General features: G+C 33.3%; 1 long non-coding RNA gene and 1 pseudogene across 8 annotated transcripts in view; one reads left to right on the forward strand and one right to left on the reverse strand.

Annotated features, from left to right (window-relative positions):
* Window positions 1-2851, forward strand: part of LOC143242171 (uncharacterized) — a 54970-nt gene extending 52119 nt beyond the window's left edge. For all 7 annotated transcript variants that reach the window (XR_013022510.1, XR_013022504.1, XR_013022509.1 and 4 more), the window contains one exon: window positions 2638-2851. This is a non-coding gene — a long non-coding RNA (uncharacterized LOC143242171). The remainder of the gene's footprint in view (window positions 1-2637) is intronic.
* On the reverse strand, window positions 609-19781 carry LOC143242173 (branched-chain-amino-acid aminotransferase-like; annotated as a pseudogene). Its single transcript, XR_013022511.1, has 10 exons — window positions 19754-19781; window positions 18514-18573; window positions 15956-16162; window positions 15481-15591; window positions 5967-6087; window positions 5541-5701; window positions 4842-4983; window positions 4504-4589; window positions 3182-4251; window positions 609-2753 (listed from the first exon to the last, which is right to left on the reverse strand). The product of XR_013022511.1 is annotated as a branched-chain-amino-acid aminotransferase-like (transcript).
* Between the last annotated feature and the right edge of the window lie 4209 nt (window positions 19782-23990).

Consider the following 23990-nt stretch of genomic DNA (forward strand, 5'->3'; position numbering starts at 1 on the left):
CAAAGGATGCTATCCTTGTGTTAAAACATTGAATTCTGGATCTATTCTTCATTTTATAGGTTTAGTAGCACCATTAATGTATATTAAGATTTATGCATACATTTTTCTTGATCACTTATAGATACACTATTAGTTTAGATAATATTTGAAACCTAAATTATAAAACTCCCAAGTATTTCCAGTATTTGTACAAATACTGGAAACAACTAGTGGTGCTATCAGAGTATATCTACTAACAAGATTGAGATGCATGTTATCTAGTTTAATTTAGAATTTATTCATAGCTAAAAGCATCTAGGTTTTGGAAAACATCTATATTTTGACAATTCAGTTTATTTTAATTCTAATCAGGTAACAATTTAGTGTATTGGAGGTTCTCCTATAACCACTTCTCATAACATTAAACTTGCAAGTCCAAAAATTAAGTGCTATGTACTTTTAAGTCTAGCATCCATTTAATTATTGTATGTTTGTATTTTTGTTGTTTGGGAAAAACGTGTTAAGTCTTCTCTCCTTTCAAAAAGGGAAATTATTTTTTAAGGAAGCTTTGGTGATAGAACTGGGAGATGCTCATTGTGTCAAACAACAAACAGGTTAATCAAAAGACATTTTACCACAAAATATTTATGCAATACAATAAATACATTAAATAATTAGAAAATGATATGTATTTCAAGAGATTATGTATCACAACCACTATGTTGTTTGTTTAATAACTAAACAAAAACAATGATTAACAGTCTACCAAAAACTCAAAAAGTTAGTACTTCTATTAAATATCACTCATTTTATAGAAAATACATTTTTTATCCTACACAACTAAATCCATTATTTGAAGTACAATTTACTAGATTTTAATTAACAAGACTGAATAGAGTACTTCAGCAAATACACATTTTGCACAATCACAGTAGAAAGGAAATTCTTCTATAAACAAATCTTGACATTCATTGAGGATGTTGCTGCAAGAGTTGATTAATAAGATACTGTAGGTTTGATTTATCTTGAATTTCAAAAAAGCATTTGCTAAGGTCACTCACAAAACAACTTAAATTAAGGGTGGGTGTGGGGAAAATGTTATTAAATTAGATAGAAATTTAGCTGGAGAGTAGAAAGCAAAGAATAGTAATAAGTGGTGTTAGATCTGACTGGATCACAGTGACAAGTAGTGTACCTCAGTGATCTGTGCTGTTTGCAATTTATATTTGATGTTGACTCTGGAATGACTAATAAAATAATGAAGTTTACATATGAAATTAAGATTTTTAGGGTGGCTAACTGTATCAAAATATCCTGCACTGGGCCAAATGTTGCAAATGATGTTTAAGTATCAAAATGTAAGGTGATGTATGTAGGTTTTCACAATTCAAATTACTGTTACAAGTTAAACTAGAATACATTAGATACTGCAGTTGGAAAAGAAAAAGGAGAGTGTTGTGATTGAAAAATCACGTACCTCATCTAAGTAGTGTATTGTAGCTAGCAATAGAGCTAACAGAATTTTCAGTTGCATCTACAGAAATACTGAATAGAAGACAAGGGATTTTACGGTTGTTTCACTGTACAGATCACTTATCAGACTTCATTTAAAGTGCTTTAGTTTTTGTTTCCCTTCCTCAAAGACATTGCATTGTTGAAAGAAGTTTAGAGAAGAGGCAGTAGGATGATGCCAGAGGTTGTGGAACTGTTCTATGACTCCTCAGTCTCTAAAGTTGTTTTCTTGGGAGAGAGATGGGTCAGAGGTGAAAATTTGATACGTTTAAGATTAAGGATGCAGATCCAAACTGTTTAGCAGTGAAAACAAGACAAGGGGGGCATAGGTTGAAATTGTGGCAGAGTAGGAGTCATCTGCAATTTTGACAGTTACTTTTCAAACAGGGTGGTTGATTTTTGAAATGAGTTGCCTTCAAACAGTGGAAGAGGTAGAAACCTTCAGAGTTCAAGAAAAGGTTGGATGAATACACAAGCAGTAAGGGGTGGTGATAATTTGTAGGTGCAAGGGACATCCTTGGAAGGCTATGCTAACAAGTTTCTTTTTGTCCCTTTAAGATTTTACTTTAAAGTAAAAGACTTTTGCTTGAATACATCCAATATTTTGAAAGGAAGCTTGCCAAATTTGTTTTTCAAAAGAACTGATAAAAGAAATGAAACTTTATCAGTATTCATGTGATAACAAACTTTAACTGTTTACTATTATGATGTACATGCTAATTTTACAGCTTCTAATGGTGGATTGCAACAGACAAAAGAGAAACCTAGATTTTTTAGAAGGCTACAAATAAAATCAACTAGGAGTTATGTAAAGAAAGTGCCTTCTCTGTCTGAAAGAATTGCAAAAAAACAACTGATTTTACAATTCATTTAAAATGTTTTAAAAAAGATATATCTACTTAAAGGATGGGGAAAAAAGATGTACTTGATTTAACAAGCATGCATTACTAGTTTTCTGTGTACGTGTTTCTCATTGGAAGTCTAGTTGGATTAATAATTAAGAGAGCCTTGAACATTTACTTTATGATGGTGGCAATTACTGGCCAGTTCTACTCTAGTAAATATTCAAGGAATATTCTGGAAGTTTAAATGCAAGTGTAACAAAACTTGGAGCTAAAACTAGCTATTCTTTTCTCTTCTATACAGGTATCACAGCATAAAGAGAGAGATGCACATAGCTAAACCCTTTCTTCCACAGACTCCAACTGAATCCCAGGAACATCTTCAATCTCCTCTACCCATTTATGTGGAATCCTACCATACTGATTGGCAAATAAAAGAATAGTGTTTGTTATCCAAATTTATATTACACAACTTTATAAAATACTATTACTACATTAAATCTAATATGTAACTGCTACATTAAAAGATTTCTTCATTAAGAGTAAGCAATATAAACATTGATATGAATTTGGAATTTATATTTCAAGAGACAAGCAGTTTTGTCAAAGTAAGCTAACTAATGAAACTAAATATATTGTACTCTTAAACATTAGAAAGACAACAGCAGAAAAATAAGATGTGAACAGACATAACAATTTGAAATTACAACTGGGAAGCTATTGGAGGTTGCAGTAACCATTTAATAAAATACTAACATGTAAAACAGTATGCTTACCTGGCTAACTACAACTAATTAAATTACAAACCTAGATGCCAAACCTTGACTAAGTTCAACTGCTATAAATACCTGAATATCACTTAGTGTTTTGAGAAACCTCAGGTTCAATGGTTGAACATGTTCCATGGTAGGGATGTTATAATCATGTCCCATGTAATGGATACGGCTCACTGGGCACACTACACATGCTGTACCACTTCCAAAATCTCCAGTAGCTATACAAAGACATTAATTCACATACATCAGATTCCCTTATAAACTGAACTTTCTCACTGTGTGAGTGTTTTGTAAGACAGGAGTAATATGTTCAAGCAACAAAGTTTTACTTATATTAAATGTTACACATTGCATGGTACAGTATATTAAAATAATTTAAAAAGGTTTAATGAATAGTAAGTTGCAAAAATAATTGAATCCTAATCCCTTTACAACCATTGGACATCTTGCTTACCAAAGACACTTTTGGTAGATAAATTAGAGACATATCCACTCACCAGAACTGTATATATTACCAACACATCAAAAAGCTCCTGAATGAATTCAAACTATATTCAGAACATTAAACTACTGGAAGACAGTTACAGGATGAGTCACACTATTCATGTATATCTCCCAAAGAGCCAAATATAAAACTTTCCACATAGCATATACAAATAAAATGACCATGTAAAATAACATATATAAAAATTTCAGACAACAGTAATAGCAAGTACAATTTGAAAAAACACAGTTCATGTTATATTAGTATATTACAATACTTCATGAAGACACTTAAAGATCATACCAGAATTTGTTTTCATTTGATGTATCACAGATAAATGCACTCTTTTATTGTATACTACAGATTATTTGTACCAAGATTTACTTTATCTAGCTAAAAACCAAAATGAGAATATTTAATTATTAAGAGTTAGGAATTAAAACTTTATAGTGGTCCCAAAATTTTTGCTTGGAAGGAATCTAACAGACACCAATTTGATATTGGAACTGCAGATAGCCTGATGTTGCTTTACTATAAGAAAAACAAAGAAATGTAGTAAAATTAAAAAATAGTGTGCATTTGTTTTTACCCGGTTTTCCTTTAGAGCATGTAGTACTTCTTTCATAGTTATCAGTCTTTCAGATACCTTGAACTCATTCTGTAAAGGAGAAACAAGTTTTTAGTATGTGAAACAGGCATTTTGGAAAAAAGGAATAAAACTAACTTTTGTTCAAAACATACATTTTAAAAAACAAAAAATTCTAGCATCTTTAGATTATTCTGTTTGTTGAGTAATTTTTGTAAGTAAATAACTGAAAGATTTTCCTACTTAATAGGTCTGATTTCTTCGGATGTTGCTAAACGATCATTTCTAAATTAGGTAAATATGTTTAAAAGAAAAAGGTCTCACCCATGTTTTGGCTAAATCTAACAAACTCTGTCTTGTCACACCAGGAAGAATTAATCGATTCAGAGGGGGTGTTATTAACTCTTTCTCTATGAGGGTCAACAAAAAAATATAATTGTATGTCTATGGCTTTATAGCTACAAGTTTTTTGTTTTTTTTTAATGAACTTATTCTTAACCAAGATTTAATTGTAATACTTTTCTAAATCATGGTTTTATACTGAACTAATAGTTTATTGTTACTGTGTTTAATACTCATATTTAACTGATAAATACATCAAATCATGATATAAATACAGATAACTGGATATATTGACAATCCTGTACAAGGTTCAGACTAACCTCCTTTCTCATTTATTAACAGTACAAATATGTTCATCGTTCCCACTTCTGTTAACTGATGATCTTCTCCAAATATCCACAACACTTGCTGTAAATTCATTTTTCAGCATGTCTTTGGATGTAAATTGTTGGGCTATAATTTCTAACAAAAATAATGAAAGGAATTTATTACAGTAAATTAGATTTTCATAAACTACAAAATACAAAAATTGCATTAAGCCTTAATTATTAAAGTAGAATAGGATTAAAATAAGATTTAAATATACATATTGAATTCAGCCACATTTACCTATATACAAAATGTTACATATAAAACTTCTTAAATATAGATGTGAAACAAATTTTAGGATACTGTTAAAAGTAGAAAATATGTTTGAGGTATAAACTGTGGTTGCTAAAATAAGACAAACATATGTTTTGTCTCCCTTTTAAGCTACTGTTGTTAGAATAGAGTAAATTACAAACCTTTTAGGTATAAACTGATAATAGTATGAATTTAGTAAAGTTTTAGTTTTTCAAACACAATACAATATTCAATCTCAATTAAAAAACAAATTTATAATAGTTGATTTTTAGAGATACAAGACTTCAGACAATAATGATTTGCAGTACTACATGAAGAACAAATGCTATGAAAAAAAAGAAATGGTAATATAGAAAAAAACATTTATCACAATTGAAAGTTAATATACTGCTTACGATCCCATCTTCTTGTCTCCAACCCCTCCAGGCCATGCTCGTACATATTTAGGGTCTGCCAGCAAGGAAACAGGTTTCACTCCTGTGCTGAAATATGGACCAACTGGGCCTGTTATAACAAACAGAAGAGCTCTGTTTGCTGCAGCTACACCAAGAGAAGGCTAAAATAAGCAAAACAAGTGTGCAAGGTTAAAATGTACATTATAATCAGTAAAGGAAATTTGAAATGTCTCAGATTTGAAAAAGCACCATTTTACTCAAGTTCATCAGATATCTTTAATTCTCATAATTTTTCAAATATAAATTTTACCAGAAGAGTAATGTTTGAATTCCTTATTGAAAACCAATTAAATAATTAAAAACACTTAAGTCTTGTGTATATAATATAATGTAATGTAAAACAAACATTAAAGAAAAACATCTTACATCTATACCAATAAATGTAGGACGTATATAGAGTGAAGAAGAAGAACTATAAAGGTACCCATTCCTGGTCCAAACTAATCAATTTTTTTATACATTTAATAAGTTCTTTACCATCAAAATCCTAGAGAAAAATAATATATGTAATTTACAAGTATATACATACACTGAATACAGTACAAAATTTGGATTTTTAATTACATTCCAACAACTTAATGGTAGGGTAGCAAGTTTGTAAAAATACATCATTGGATCATCATGTTATCCAATACTAATAAATGCAATGTTTCAAGTATTGGAAATAACCATTTATTCTTGATGCATCTATGAGTAATTCTTTAAAAAAACACTTATAAAAACAGTCACATCTTTAAACTAAAAAAACGTTTAATGAATGTTATCTTACACCAGGGGTTCCCAACCTTTTGGCACTCGCGACCCCTTACCTAAAAGTTTGAAACCCATGTGACCCCCTACTTAGGGCTTACTATCAGCAGCTTAATTTTTTTTATTTTCTGTGAAGGAGAGGGAAAGAAACATCTGAAAAAATATTTAAAAATTCTGTAATTATTTATTAGCAAATTAAATCACATTGGTCCAACCTGAATTCACAAAAGAACATATATTTCTTAAAATAATATTAACATAGGTTTGAACAGCTATCCAACCCAGCTAGTGAGATGCCTGATGTTGCATTTCAGCAGCAAGCTTTGAAATTCGTGGCCGAGCATTTGTTAGAGCCAGTCTCATGTCATCTCCAACATCCAATCTGTTCCTATTCTTTGTTTTTTATATTGACAAGAGTGGAAAATCCTGCCTCACACAAGTAGGTAGAAGCAAATGGAACAAGGACACATAAAGCTATCATGCTGACTTTGGAGTATGACTGATACATAGCACACCAGAACTGAGTCACTGATTTCACCTTGAAGAGATCACGAGCTGAAGAGTCATTCCTTAGATCCAGAAATTCATCTTGGATATCATCTGGGATGCTGGATACATCAAGTTCAGCACAAAATGGGTTCCTTACCAGGGCCTCCTGTTCCTGTGATAGCTCAGGGAAGTAATGCTCGACTTCCTTTTCTAGAGACTGAAGATGTTTGGTAATCTCATCCTTGAGGAACTGATCCAGTTGGATCTGAGACTCATCCGTCACTCCACAAAGTTTTTCAAACATAGCGATGTTTCCAAAATTGGTTTTCCGACGCCAGTTCTGCAGTTTGGAAACAAAGGCCCGAAGACTATCTTGAAAAAGGAGAACATGTGTTTCCCTTCCTTGAAGCTTCAAATTGAGCTTGTTCAGCTGGTCAAAAATGTCAGCTAGGTACGCAACCCTTTTATTCCATGCTTCATCTTCGAAGTGAGCTACAAGATCTTTCCTTTCTTGAGTCTTCAGGAATAGCTTTATTTCATCTTTCATTTCATAGACACGATTAATAACGTTTCCTTTCGACAACCAACGTACTGTTGTGTAGAAAATAAGGACTTCGTGGTCAGCATTCATGTCTTTGCATAGTTCTTTGAATAGGCGAGTGTTGAGTGCTTGAGTCTTCACATAATTTACAATTTTGATTACAGATTCGAGCACTTCCTGCAGAGAGGCAGGGAGACTCTTACTGGCGAGAGCATATCAGTGAATCATGCAGTGGATGCCCTTTGCTTGAGGTGCTAGCTTCTTCACTCTCGACTGGAATCCTGATTTCGATCCCAGCATAGCCGGTGCCCCATCCGTACAAACCCCACACACGTTTTCCCATTGAAGATCTTCGTCTTGAAAAAAAGTTGAAACTTTTTCCATGACATCATCAGCTTTTTGTTGTGGTTTCAAGTGCACTGCAGAATAAGAATTCGTCTTTGATGTCACCTGAATTAATGTATCTCACGAAGACAAGCAACTGAGAACATGAACTTACATCTGTTAACTCGTCAAGCTGAAAGGAGAACAAAGGGGAACCCTTGATTTCAGTCAAAGCCTGTTCCTTCACATCCATAGACATTTTAGAAATGAGCCTCTGTATAGTATTATTTGACAGGAATACTTGCTGCATCTTCTTTGCACTGGCTTCTCCAAGAATAAGATTTACTGCTTTCATCATGCAGGGTTTAAGAAGTGTTTCTCCAATCGTGTGAGGCTTTTTTTGTTTAGCAATTTCGAATGCAATCTCATATGAAGCTTCCACTACGGCTGCACTCTGCTGCTGAAACGACCCACTTCTATCGATTCTTTGGCTTTTAAGACACCGTTCATGCCGTTTGAAGAAATCCAAACCCTTCTTTGCGTGTTCTGGATGTTTCAAAACACACTGTGGTTTCTCGATGCCGTGGTTGGCGAGCACAGTGGTGAAGCCAATGTTGAGGTAGCATTCTGAGTATCTGCGCCGTTTAGCCATGGGCATAACTCACCTCTACTGCTTACTTATCTCCTTGTTAAAATAAAATAAAAATGTTGAATAATGAATGCTTTGGCAACTGTAGATCTTACACTGACTACTTGTGGGGGGTGCAGGTAGAGTAATGATGGGATAACTATTGAGAGGGAAGGGAGCGTGGCCAGTCGTGCGATTCGTCATCCACCAATCAGCAACGGACATGTGACTCACGTGTCGACAGCGAGCACACATACACTTAATCACAGCTAAACAGACACACAAGCATGCGTACATGCGCGTGCACTCACATACTCGCTACTCACTAGTACACACATACATACAGTTGCAGACACATTCACATTCACTCACAGGCACGCATACATACACCCATAATATCACCTAATGACATTGAACTAACGTAGCACACGTTTTGCTTTGCACCGAAACAAAAAAAATGTAAGAGCATGAAAATGTAATTGATGAAATAAAATTAATGTTATCCCAAGCTACTTCTAACAAGGCTACGCGACTCCCCTACCAAGGCTTCGCGATCCCCTGGGGGGTCGCGACCCGCCGGTTGGGAACCCCTGTCTTACACTAAGAACTTAAACCGTAATACGAGAGTTCTTTAAAATCAGAAGAAAAAAGCATTTATTAAAATATTCAAAACTTAGTATGTCTTTGAAAATGCTGGGCCTTAACAAGTTATATAAATGATGCAGGGTGATTACTGAATATTAACAAAATGCCTAAAACATACTTCCATACTAATACTGATTTACAATGGATCATAGATACTGTGACAGTCATTTCTGTTATTATGTGGATAATGTTATAATTCTCTAATGGGGTGAAAACAGGCATCATGAGTAAACAAACTCAAGAGATGGTACAATTAAAAAGAGAAAAAGGTATATAAATATACAAAAATAATTAACTACAAATAAAGGAACATTACAACCTCTTTTAAGGAATTAATGTATCTGTAGTTAAGATGTACATTCTTATAGTCCAACTTAAAATACAATTCTTGTAATGTAACCTAATTTCAAACCTTACACATCCATGTTCTTTCCCCATAATCACCTTAACCCCAATTAGTTTAGGATTAACTAGTATTTTTAAAACTTGTGACTGACCCAGTCAACCACATAGGATGAGCATGTTCTGTGATGGGAATTCAAAACTTAATATCCTAACCATCTCATTAGGCTCAAACTTTACACATCCACATTTCATATAAATATATGGACTGCATTAGCAAAAGATTTTTATAGGACTAACAAATGTGTATAAAAGATTGACTGAGTATTTCACTTTAAGAGTAGAATAAGGAAACCAGACTACTTTATTCATAAAACCAAAGACCTATTATACAAACAGCAGGAAATCACTGAAACAACTTCTGTGCCCTTGTTACAGTTAATTTTCCTTTCAGCTTTTTGTACATGTTTCAGTACATCCAACAGCCATTTCCTAATAATGATACATTGATTGGACCTGCTGTAATATGACTAAATTCTTAATAACCTTATAGGAAGGTCGATACTTTATCATTAGAGTAGTCTCCTGCGACCTTCATGATGATAGGGGTAGAAGTCCTACTAGTCCTCATTGCTTTTAGTCCTGGAAAGATGAGGTTCTTACACTCACACCCTGTTTTCTCTCTCCTGCTATAGTATGAGCTCTTGCTTTCATTGTGCTTTTCATGTTAACTTCATAAAATTGTCAAAAGGTCTGCATTTAAATGGACACATTTCAGCAATAATTAAAATTACAGGCATACTATTTATACAGGAATACCTTCCAGGTTATTCTATCACAATTAGCTTTATTTACTTATTCGTAATAAAGTTATTTGTTTCCAAACTCTTTCCAACTTCTTTCTTTTTCCTCTTATTTATACAGTTCTATGTGGTTGCTTCAGTTTTGTTTAGGACACTTAAGATTCAGTGTAATGTTTCCAAAGTGTGTTACCATGTGCATTTGTTTACACTGCATTAAGTATTCTAGTAGTTTAATCCTGCTACCACATGACCAGCTTTGGCAATGTCCAAGTTATCTAAGCTTAGCTTCACCAGCCAGGAAGTTGTACAATACAAAAGCAGCTGATTAACTAGTTTTTAAATCCCTATTTTACAAAATAATTCAACAAGAACCAGCTATGTTGACAGACTCCTTGTCACTCCCCACGATCTTAAAAGTTCACACTATGAGGCTAACAAAGTGAGAGGTTCTATGCTTTTTCAGTTAGTAATAATACAACTATTTGATAATCACAATTTGTTCAAGTCAAGTAGTATTTGTCACACAAAGTATACATTCTATCAGCTCTTTCACCCCAATAACTCAGACAGCAAAGAAAGTCACTTTCACTCACATATCCAACCAAAATATCAACCAGCCAATCCAACAACTACTAACTGGGGTGGGAGTAAAAAGTTTGATGCCTGTCCTGTGAAAGTGAGTTTTCTTGGGGCACTCCCCTCAACATCCAAATCTCTGGCACTGGATCTTTAGATCCCAGCCAAGGCAATTTTCTTGCCTAGCCCCGAATCGTGCCATTTGAGTTGATGTCTTGGCTTTTTGGACTACGGGCTCCAGCCTGGGCTACTTCCCTTCTGCCACCTTTGTCTCACTCCCCTTTCTCAGCAGTCATTTTCATAATGCTTCACCTCACTTCATCACCTTAAACAAGTCAAATCACAGAAAAGGTTATAGAAGCCAAGTCAAAATGGGTTCATATTACTAGTGGAGTATTTCCAGGGTAAGTGCATAGGTCTTTGCTTTTTGTCATTTATATTAGGAATTTCCAACAGTAAAAGATGTTGAGGTACTATAGAATGAATGATTAACTCAAACTGAATGAATATTTGACAACTGATCTTTAATTATAGCACATGCAAGAGAATACATATTCATAATTATTTGAATCAGACACTTAATATGGATGGGAAACAACTCACTAAAATGCGACTGAAAAACAATCCTGGCATAGTAGTGCAAACTTAATGTAAACCTCATGATTATGGCATTTGGACTTCAAAATGAGGGATTACTAATGCAAATAGATCGATTGAAACAAATAGTGGTGCTAGTTGCTAAGCCAGAAACAGAATTTTGTATTATTGATTACAGATTAAAATAGGTTATTACCTCTTTACATACCACATATTATTCCTGAATATAACAAAATTCATGGATAAGGGATCTGTTGGTCTATCTTGACTATCATATCTACTAACCTAATCATTAAAACTTAATGCAACCTTTATATCATGAATATAGGTCCTTCCCTTATATCCTCTCCTTCCTCATGTTTGAACACAACTCATTCCAAAAGGACAAGTCACCTGTTGGTAAAAACTTTAGCTGAAGAAAAATCCTACTCAGCTAAAACTTGTGTTCACTAGTTTTACCACATTCACCATGATGGACACAAAAAGACAGGCTTCACACATCAATTCTCTCAATTAACAATTGAACTTTTCTTAGAGTTTCAAAAAGAAATTTCTCATTACAACTTCACTTCAGGTATCACCCCTAATAACCCTCCTTTGAAACATTTCAAACAGTTCAATATCTTTAATAAGGTAAGAAGCACAATACTTTATATTATATCAAGTTAGACTTAACCAGTGATCTATACATTGAAAAATAAAACCTCTTCATACTTCAGAATTTCTATAAATTAATATATTTGCCCTACCTCTAGCAACATGGCATTACTTGGATGGCTTACAAGACTAATCAACTAGGGCATCAAGACATTTTCTTCTAAAACAATATGGAGGTTGTTTAAATAGAAGTTATATTTATAAATAAATTTGGTATCTTGCACAAATTATCTTGCATTTATTATAATTAAAAGCCACTTTGCATTTATTTGCCCCTACATGCAAATTACTCAATTCTTTTATGAAGCACAAGCATCCATTCACTACTTATAACATGTGTAATCTTAATATCAACAAACTTAAGTCATTCCCAATTCACCTATGCCATTGATATAAATAAAAAGAGCAAAGGTACCAAAATTATGCTCTAGTCTCTCCCAATTGTGACTACCTTTCCCATCTACACACATCATTCTGTACACCACTAGAGATAAATTTTTGTAATAAAATTTGGAAACTATCTTAAAAGCAAACTTCTCCACAACTAATGCAAAAGTAATGACCTTATGGACAAATTTATTACCTCTTCTGCAATGAGAAGCATCATTAGTGCAATTCCAATCTTATAGAACCACCAGCCCATTATGAAGAAACAAGAAATATTGGATAGTGGCTCACAGGACCATACCTTAACTATCTTCAAAATCCACACGCAAGTATTATCTGATGCAATATCCTTGCAAGGTTTTACACTTAATTTCTTTAACCAGCTTAAAAGTAATACAGCTGCCTTATTCGGTGTTATGTCCAACTAACAACAGTTCAGGATGAGGAATATTGCTCGAATCCTTTAGTAAAAATTGACAAAAGTAGAATTTACTAAATCAATTTCAAAAAACCAACTTTTCTTTATTATTCCTCAAAAGGCCCTAAGCCTAGCATTCAGCACTAGTGACAAACTAGTCATTCCAAAAACTGGTCTTGACAGTTGTCCTGAAAGAATGAAGTTACAAACATTTTAAATGCCTTTATAAATTCTGTAGTTATGTTTTATTTTGGAATAGTACCTCCAATGTTCACCTTATTTCAAAGAGGTTAACTTATTTGATCAGAAAATAATAAGGATGATCCCAATGATGCCCCGAATCGTGCCATTTGAGTTGATGTCTTGGCTTTTTGGACTACGGGCTCCAGCCTGGGCTACTTCCCTTCTGCCACCTTTGTCTCACTCCCCTTTCTCAGCAGTCATTTTCATAATGCTTCACCTCACTTCATCACCTTAAACAAGTCAAATCACAGAAAAGGTTATAGAAGCCAAGTCAAAATGGGTTCATATTACTAGTGGAGTATTTCCAGGGTAAGTGCATAGGTCTTTGCTTTTTGTCATTTATATTAGGAATTTCCAACAGTAAAAGATGTTGAGGTACTATAGAATGAATGATTAACTCAAACTGAATGAATATTTGACAACTGATCTTTAATTATAGCACATGCAAGAGAATACATATTCATAATTATTTGAATCAGACACTTAATATGGATGGGAAACAACTCACTAAAATGCAACTGAAAAACAATCCTGGCATAGTAGTGCAAACTTAATGTAAACCTCATGATTATGGCATTTGGACTTCAAAATGAGGGATTACTAATGCAAATAGATCGATTGAAACAAATAGTGGTGCTAGTTGCTAAGCCAGAAACAGAATTTTGTATTATTGATTACAGATTAAAATAGGTTATTACCTCTTTACATACCACATATTATTCCTGAATATAACAAAATTCATGGATAAGGGATCTGTTGGTCTATCTTGACTATCATATCTACTAACCTAATCATTAAAACTTAATGCAACCTTTATATCATGAATATAGGTCCTTCCCTTATATCCTCTCCTTCCTCATGTTTGAACACAACTCATTCCAAAAGGACAAGTCACCTGTTGGTAAAAACTTTAGCTGAAGAAAAATCCTACTCAGCTAAAACTTGTGTTCACTAGTTTTACCACATTCACCATGATGGACACAAAAAGACAGGCTTCACACATCAATTCTCTCATTAACAATTGAACTTTTCTTAGAGTTTCAAAAAGAAATTTCTCATTACAACTTCACTTCAGGTATCACCCCTAATAACCCTCCTTTGAAACATTTCAAACAGTTCAATATCTTTAATAAGGTAAGAAGCACAATACTTTATATTATATCAAGTTAGACTTAACCAGTGATCTATACATTGAAAAATAAAACCTCTTCATACTTCAGAATTTCTATAAATTAATATATTTGCCCTACCTCTAGCAACATGGCATTACTTGGATGGCTTACAAGACTAATCAACTAGGGCATCAAGACATTTTCTTCTAAAACAATATGGAGGTTGTTTAAATAGAAGTTATATTTATAAATAAATTTGGTATCTTGCACAAATTATCTTGCATTTATTATAATTAAAAGCCACTTTGCATTTATTTGCCCCTACATGCAAATTACTCAATTCTTTTATGAAGCACAAGCATCCATTCACTACTTATAACATGTGTAATCTTAATATCAACAAACTTAAGTCATTCCCAATTCACCTATGCCATTGATATAAATAAAAAAGAGCAAAGGTACCAAAATTATGCTCTAGTCTCTCCCAATTGTGACTACCTTTCCCATCTACACACATCATTCTGTACACCACTAGAGATAAATTTTTGTAATAAAATTTGGAAACTATCTTAAAAGCAAACTTCTCCACAACTAATGCAAAAGTAATGACCTTATGGACAAATTTATTACCTCTTCTGCAATGAGAAGCATCATTAGTGCAATTCCAATCTTATAGAACCACCAGCCCATTATGAAGAAACAAGAAATATTGGATAGTGGCTCACAGGACCATACCTTAACTATCTTCAAAATCCACACGCAAGTATTATCTGATGCAATATCCTTGCAAGGTTTTACACTTAATTTCTTTAACCAGCTTAAAAGTAATACAGCTGCCTTATTCGGTGTTATGTCCAACTAACAACAGTTCAGGATGAGGGATATTGCTCGAATCCTTTAGTAAAAATTGACAAAAGTAGAATTTACTAAATCAATTTCAAAAACCAACTTTTCTTTATTATTCCTCAAAAGGCCCTAAGCCTAGCATTCAGCACTAGTGACAAACTAGTCATTCCAAAAACTGGTCTTGACAGTTGTCCTGAAAGAATGAAGTTACAAACATTTTATATGCCTTTATAAATTCTGTAGTTATGTTTTATTTTGGAATAGTACCTCCAATGTTCACCTTATTTCAAAGAGGTTAACTTATTTGATCAGAAAATAATAAGGATGATCCCAATGATGGAAAGACTCTTTTGAGGATGGGTTGAAGTTTTAATTTACATTCTATTAAGAAAAGGATAAGAACTTTTGTTGCAACTTACAAAAATTAAGGGAATTGAGAAGGTTTTTACCCTTTCTCTCTCTCTCATGTGCATGTGACCCTATAGTACAAGTGGATAAATAATTCAGTGCATTGGTACTTACTGGAAAACAGCATCTCCCTGCTAAGGTTCTCATTCTTTTCATGTTAAGATCTTTTCTGAATAATCTTATCTTGTTGTCCTCACCCCTGAAAGCTTTCATACCTTCAAAAAGCTGAAGAGAATTAAAAAAAAAAGAAAGCTAGCAGCAACTCCCACAACCATTACTGTTCAAGATAACAGCAAGATGGATAAAGTTTTACAAATGTGATATGAAACACGAAAAAATTAAGAAATATGCTACAGTTACATATAATTAGCTGCTTTGTAAACTAAAGTGATCTTTTAAAGTTCTATTCAGTGCTGTGATTAATTTGTAGCACACAGAAACTATGGTTCTACTAATTTCTATCTTTTTTCCCTACAACTAATGTCTGCCCTTTTCATCCATTCTCCATACACAAACACATGCAATATTTTACAATTAAATATTTGCTCTAAATGTTTATTTTCAAATTACTTCTATTACATGAACATACCTCTTGAGCATAGTGCAAGACCTTTGCACCAGGATGTAGAGACAGGTTATGAATGGGACAGATTCGAGGAACTCCCCAACCTTCTGCAGTTGTCCATTCCACCTCTAGCATGTGGTCACTAAAATGCCTTCCAAAGATTAGATTATTACCATCAGGCTTTGTACTTGTTTCTGAAGGTTTGGCCCTAATAATTTCAAGGTCTGCAAACTACAAAATTCATTCATTAAACTAATCATTTAGTGTAATGTATAGAAGGAAGAAAACCTTTTAGAACCAAAGTTTATTCAGCTTAAATTTCAACAAAAGGATTTACTAATTAAAGAAAGAGAGAGAGAGAGACAAAGTACATGTATTAGGCCATTAATTTCTTAGCTTCTTGATATATACAATAATACATGTTGGGACAAGATAGGACCTACTGATCTACCTGTTGTTCCATCCTCTAAACTGACTTAGACAAAAAAACCTTAAAGCCAGCCTTTGACTCTTACTTTGTGAACCTGACAATGACCAAAGAAGGTCAAAATGTTGTTCACTCCTCCATTAGTGCTTTCTCTACCCATACCAGTCGTTTTTAAGAGTATAATTTTCTCTACATATGAGTTTGCTTGTCATCACAGATTACAGTTATGCTTTGTTTACAAGCCTTTTATATGGCATCTTGTCAAATATTTTCAGAAAATCCAGATACAAATCTACACCTTTAACCCCTCCTCTAGTAAAGTCATGTCAACTATCACATAAGATTCTAAGTTGTTAAATAACTTAGAAGTTTCAAGACTTTCCAAAATTTCTCCACAACTGATGTAAGACAAGTAATTACTGGAACAATTGTCAACTCTTTCTTACTGTGAAGATGATCTAGGAAGGTCAAAACACTGTTCTCTCCTTATCAAGGAAACTGTTAATACCTGTACCAGCCGTTCAGAGATACATTTATTTCTAGTGGATTTCTCGTCATCAAGAACTGTCACTTCCCTTGAAAAGGAGTTACATTAGCTAATGTCCCATCCTCTGGTGTCTGCCACACTATTCAAAAAATAGATTGAATATGCGAGCTGCTTAGTACTAACATCCTTCAAGACCCACTGGGGAAAAATTTGGACCAGAAGTCTTATTGTTGAAGACTTCCAATGTTTCTTAACCAGCTCAGAATTAATGAAGTTATCTTCATCTCCATTTATCAACAAGATGTTGAATTCTGCTTGAAACTGTAGCAGAAAACAAGAGTAATATTTAATAACTCAGCCATCTCAATTATATAATAGCCTTCCTTTAGGACCTCAAGGGTCCTACTCTCATTCTAATATTGTTTACCTTTAATGCATTTAAAAGAAAATTTTGTTTAGAAATTTTTGGCCATTCTCTCCTCAATCTTTCTTGATGTCCTAATTTGTTGTTTTCACCAATTTTTTATATTCTATAATACAAGTCTTATCTCACCAGTTAACTTATAAATTAAATTCAAATGTTTTAATCTTACACATTAGCCAACCTGTTTTTAACTAGCAGCAACTCATTTCTTCCCATAAGGAAGAAGTTTATTGTTAATATTTAATTATTTTTACAATGATCATAGTCTCCAAATAACTCAGCTACTTTATTCAAAACAGAATTCTTGACACATCCCTTCAAAACACACTTTAAAATTTGTAACCAAAATATTCCTTATCTTCATAAGCAGCAAAACAAATCTAAAGGGAAATTTTTATTTACACCCAGATGTTCTCCACCTACTCTCAGTGGTTTCTATATCTGAAGTTAAAAATAAATCTAAAGTTGCAACATTTCTAAATGTGTTCTGTTGAGAAGACTGATGACAAACCTTGGGATCCTGAAGAGAGTCATTTGTTTGTTAAAATGAATTATCATGTTTGGGAACAGTCCACCTAAACCTGCCATTGTAGCTCATGCTCAATCATGTTGAAACCACAAATTCCACCCATAAAATTTTCAAAAGGAACTACCTTAACATCACATTTTACAGTATGCTCTTTGAGCAGCAATGAGCTAGTATTCATTTCTGAAATTATAGCACACAATAGCAGTGCTGTTAAAATGTTAAACAGCAGGTGCATAAAATGCCTACACTTATTTAGCAGATACTAATAGAACAATTGTATACAAGTATGTAAAGTGACTTAAGGTTAAGATCAATTTGAGAACAAGTTATAAGTGGGTGAGGAAAAGTGTAGTAAAAACAGGCATGTGTTTACTGCCTTGTTTTAAGTTTACATTGCATGTGTATAAGCACAAATGGTTACTGTCAATAGCCTAGTTAAATAATGTAAAATAATTAATTTAAAACATCTAAATCAAGTAGGTAGAAGAGAAATGCACTTGAAAAGTCCAGTAATATAAACTATCTAATAGGTCAAGTAAATACACATACTGTGAACTCGTTTATTGTGCTTGCATATTTGTGTACAGTACTTCTTGCAAGCTCACTTACAGAGTACAGAGTAACTGATCATATAACCTATCTTTGCTCTTGGAAGAATTCACAAGAAATAAAAAATATGAATAATATGAAGTGACTTCACTGCACATTTGCCAACCTTGAAAGAGTCTAATGGGGAAGAAAAACATCTGCTGTGGAGCTTTAACACTTTGAAATCCTGCAAAAAAGAAGGGAGAAATTATTTTTGACTGCTTATCAACTTCACTTAATATATACTTCTTATATGCAAAAACAGAGATACTATATACAGTGTAGAATTATTTTAAACACTACTTTTTACTCTTATCTAATAGGAATATGAAGTATGATATTCAAATAACTTGTATAACAATCTACAATTTTAATTTCTGATAGCCTGTACCCATTTACAAAAGTTATTTGAAATATGCATAGTACATGTGTGTATGTATGTATATTAACAGTGCAAGTAAAAGACATTAACACAGCAAGAGTAAAAAAATATATCATTGTGAAATAAACTGGTAGTTGGTTTAAAAACTAATCCAAGTACCACATTATGCTTTTAACCACAAGAAAAAGAAATTTCTAAACAATATTGAAGTTATCCAATAAATGATTGGTAGAATGTTAGGAGTTCTTCTACCTCCACTGCCCAAGTCAGTTTATAGCTGACAAATTTAAATATTAAAAAACCTCCATTAATCTATTATTTTTCAATATATCTCAGTAACAGCAATATTTATATTTAACCCACATTTACACACGATGTCAAGTTGAAAATAAAATCTGATCTAAAAATAGTTAAATGCTTGTTGCCAAAATAGCATTATGTTACAGTTTATAGCAGGCATTGACGTCTTACCAATGTTTAAATATTTAAACTTTCATAATTAACTGTTTACAAAAGGGGGTTTTAAGGTGCAAGTGTGTTTATAATTCAGTTCCATTACTTAGAATGGTAATCGTAAATTTAAGTTAATATTCTAAAACGGATATTGAAAATGTATCACCACCATCAAAAAGTGAAATTGGCTAAGTGGTTTATTCCTGAAGATTTATATTGATTTTTCCACAGTTTGTTTGATAAAGTGATTTGTTAGTTGATTTTGAAAATTTTGAACTGTAATAAATTTATTTTTTTCTTAAAATACTATATAAAAGTAGTAGATAGCCATTAACTATTGGTTAGTCAAGAAATTAGGAAATTAATATCGCATTTTTGACGACCTAATAAGCCTAGTGTCGGGAATCATGCAGACTTTTTGAAGGCAGCAGCATAGCATATTTAAAGCATCTTAATTGAAAATGGAGAAACAAAGAACCGATACATTTTTCACTTTTTAAAAGGAGAGCAAGGTAGTAAGGAAATGACTGACTTTAAGATGAAAGCAGTAATAAGCTGGGGTTAGCAGCAGCAGATGAAGAAGACAGCCAAATAAAGAAATCTTAAGATGAAGCTCAGTCACTATTGGTCGTTCAAAACCTGACCTAAGAATAAAGATCAATTTCTACATTTTCAGTAACAAAATTGGGGGAAAGGGCAGCATATTTTTTATAGCAACTGGTATAGTCAGTTTCCATACGTAGAGTCCACAATAAAGTGGATACTGTATTATGTTTGCTACCACCATTTTGCTTCACAAAGTCGTTCCGTAGAACCATGTTTTGTAGTTATTGTTTCCAAAAAGAGTGGAAATATGCTAGGTATAAATTGAAAGTCAAGGTAAATACCAAATAAACTTGTAAAGCTTTGCTTCACTTTGGCACCACTTTAAATGTAGTTCAAAATACGGGTTTGATGCCGCAAAACTGCTGCACAGCAGTCTATATGGGAAAATAAGTACTTTGTTAGACTTACGGATATTAATCTGTCCAGGCAAGGTTTAGCATGGAAATCTGATAGAGCATGAGGCAAATGATTCTTTAAATAAATGCAGTGGTATTGAACTTAAATGAGAATAGGATTTAGTTAACTTCAAAAGCATCAAACGGAAAATGCAAAATATAGAAGCAAAGAAATACACAATTTTACTAAAGCTACTGAAACTCATTTACAGTTACACATTTATTATAGTGCTTGCATACGTTTCCGTTTGATACGTGTGACGTATATTGCTGGACGCGTATCGAAATTTTGCCCGTTCTCCAAGTTTGTAGAAGAGTCAGGAATAAAATCAAGAATCTCACCTAAAAGTATATTAACCGACGCGCAGAGAGAGAGAAAGAGAGAGTGAGAATGGATTAGTGGTCAGGTACAGGTCACTAAACTATGTCTTGTAAGCTATAGTTGTGATAAACGCTTATTAGTAGGAAAACAGACGTTCCACTTGGAACGTTTATAGATTTAACTCTACGATCCGTTCAACTTGGGAGTTAACTTCGGACGTTAGTATTTCTTTCTACAATATTTCTAGATATTTTTCTCTGGGAAATAAACTTGTAAACCGCGATGGGCCACAAAGTATAGCTAGTATTCCCGTCAAGTGAAGTAAGGGTATGTTTACGAACATGAATGGTTTGTGCTTTGTGGACCTGTCGTAGATAAAACAGTTATAGACCAGGTAGAAGACTATGGTGTTTGCGAGATTGTAAAATTCTGTATATAATCGTGTATTAACTATCTGCAACAAGGTAATAAATTGTACTTTGTATATTGAAATGTGTTAAAAAAGAAAAAAAAAATGTATGCATGGATCTTGTTGGCGAATACAAATTTGTTACATTATGAAATTCAATTAACTTCTAATTTAAAATTCCCAGCTATTTGAAATCATACTTCCAAACATACGTGGTGTAATAAATCTGATACAAGTCCGAAATAAATACGTAACACTACGGTATGTGTAACAACTGAGCCCGGCATGGCCAGGTGGTTAGGGTAATTGACTCGTAATCCGAGGGTCGTGGATTCGAATCCCCGCGACAAACATGCTCGTCTTTTCAGCCGTGGGGGATTTATGTGATAGTCAATCCCACTTGGTAAAAGAGTATCCCAAGAGTTGGCGATGATCACTAGTTGCCTTCCCTCGAGTCTTACACTGCAAAATTAGGAACGGCTAGCGCAGATAGCCCTCGTGTAGCTTTGTGCGAAATTTAAAAAACAATCGACTGAAGAAGTTGCCAATAATGTAAGTAAGGCAAAGTTCAAGGTATTAATATACTACTCGGCGATTTATTGTAAAATCTCCAAACTGGATCTTGCTAATGCCATAGTAAACTACGTGAAGCAAGCATTTCGTTAGAAAAATCAAAAATTGAGATGAAATTGTCACAAATTATATTTGTGTAATTTTTGAAATTTTCTCCCAACAGAAAATTTAAATAAATAAATAAAAGAAGAAAGAAAGAAAGTCCCAGAGCAACAGAATGAACCAAGCAGAGAACGAAAGTTAATGACTGAGAAAGCTCCTCTTTTGAAGCAGAAGAACAAAAGATTCTATTTAATGATAGTCTTTGTTGCAACATTATAGTCGAGTCTTAATTTGACTTGTATATTAAAACAACAGGTCAATGATAAACAAAAAATCTTATTTTGTAAATTTTTAGTTTAAAGGGGACCAAGCCAAGCTGGCTAAGTATTTAAACATTAGCCTTGTACAGTACTGTATATTAGGTGCAAGTTACAAAATGTTTTGGAAAAAAAAACACTATTGGAATGACAAACAATAAATTTTATGAAGTACAAAGTCTTAAATTTTAAGACCAAGAAGTCTGTTAAGTGGTTCGTTTAAATGTTGGTTTAGTAATATAGTAAATCGTTTGTCTGTATTAAGTTCTCACCAGTACAATACACAGAATCAGATACAGTAGTTATGCGGCTAACTCTAACTCAATCACTATAGTGATTTGAGAAACTGCTACAAAAACAAACCCAAAATCTTTAACTTAGTTCCACACTTTACTTGATAAGCCCCCTTCTAACAAGTTACGTCTTTAATTTCGTTCCGCTCTGCGATTTTACGAAACCTACATGATCATTTAAGGAAAATCTTTGCAGATGAGAAAACATCTTAAAATCAATACGAATATTCCTAATGTTTACAGTATACAGTGTCAAGGACCAATCAGATATTAGTAATAGGGTTTTAAAACTACTGATGCATGAAACAAAATTTCTATAAAGCGAAGTTCCATTTGTTGGTTTATCTAAAATTAGGCAGAGGTGCACATGGTTAGATTATGTTTTTTACAGTATACAGTGTCAAACATGACCAATCAGATTATTAGTAATCAATTTGATCACATAGTTTGATCAGACACTCATTCCAAATTTGATCACATAGTTTGATCAGACACTTTCCATCAATTTGATCACATAGTTTGATCAGACACATTCCATCAATTTGATCACATAGTTTGATCAGACACTTATTCCATCAATTTGATCACATAGTTTGATCAGACACTCATTCCATCAATTTGATCACATAGTTTGATCAGACACTCATTCCATCAATTTGATCACATAGTTTGATCAGACACTATTCCATCAATTTGATCACATAGTTTGATCAGACACTCATTCCATCAATTTGATCACATAGTTTGATCAGACACTCATTCCATCAATTTGATCACATAGTTTGATCAGACACTCATTCCATCAATTTGATCACATAGTTTGATCAGACACTTATTCCATCAATTTGATCACATAGTTTGATCAGACACTCATTCCATCAATTTGATCACATAGTTTGATCAGACACTCATTCCATCAATTTGATCACATAGTTTGATCAGACACACATTCCATCAATTTGATCACATAGTTTGATCAGACACTCATTCCATCAATTTGATCACATAGTTTGATCAGACACTCATTCCATCAATTTGATCACATAGTTTGATCAGACACTCATTCCATCAATTTGATCACATAGTTTGATCAGACACTCATTCCATCAATTTGATCACATAGTTTGATCAGACACTCATTCCATCAATTTGATCACATAGTTTGATCAGACACACATTCCATCAATTTGATCACATAGTTTGATCAGACACTCATTCCATCAATTTGATCACATAGTTTGATCAGACACTCATTCCATCAATTTGATCACATAGTTTGATCAGACACTCATTCCATCAATTTGATCACATAGTTTGATCAGACACTCATTCCATCAATTTGATCACATAGTTTGATCAGACACTCATTCCATCAATTTGATCACATAGTTTGATCAGACACTCATTCCATCAATTTGATCACATAGTTTGATCAGACACTCATTCCATCAATTTGATCACATAGTTTGATCAGACACTCATTCCATCAATTTGATCACATAGTTTGATCAGACACTCATTCCATCAATTCGATCACATAGTTTGATCAGACACTCATTCCATCAATTTGATCACATAGTTTGATCAGACACTCATTCCATCAATTTGATCACATAGTTTGATCAGACACTCATTCCATCAATTTGATCACATAGTTTGATCAGACACTCATTCCATCAATTTGATCACATAGTTTGATCAGACACTCATTCCATCAATTTGATCACATAGTTTGACACTCATTCCATCACTCATTTTGATCAACACTCATTTTTGATCACATAGTTTGATCAGACACTCATTCCATCAATT

The sequence above is a fragment of the Tachypleus tridentatus genome, unplaced genomic scaffold (assembly GCF_004210375.1).
Source record: "Tachypleus tridentatus isolate NWPU-2018 unplaced genomic scaffold, ASM421037v1 Hic_cluster_2, whole genome shotgun sequence".
Taxonomy (NCBI): domain Eukaryota; kingdom Metazoa; phylum Arthropoda; class Merostomata; order Xiphosura; family Limulidae; genus Tachypleus; species Tachypleus tridentatus.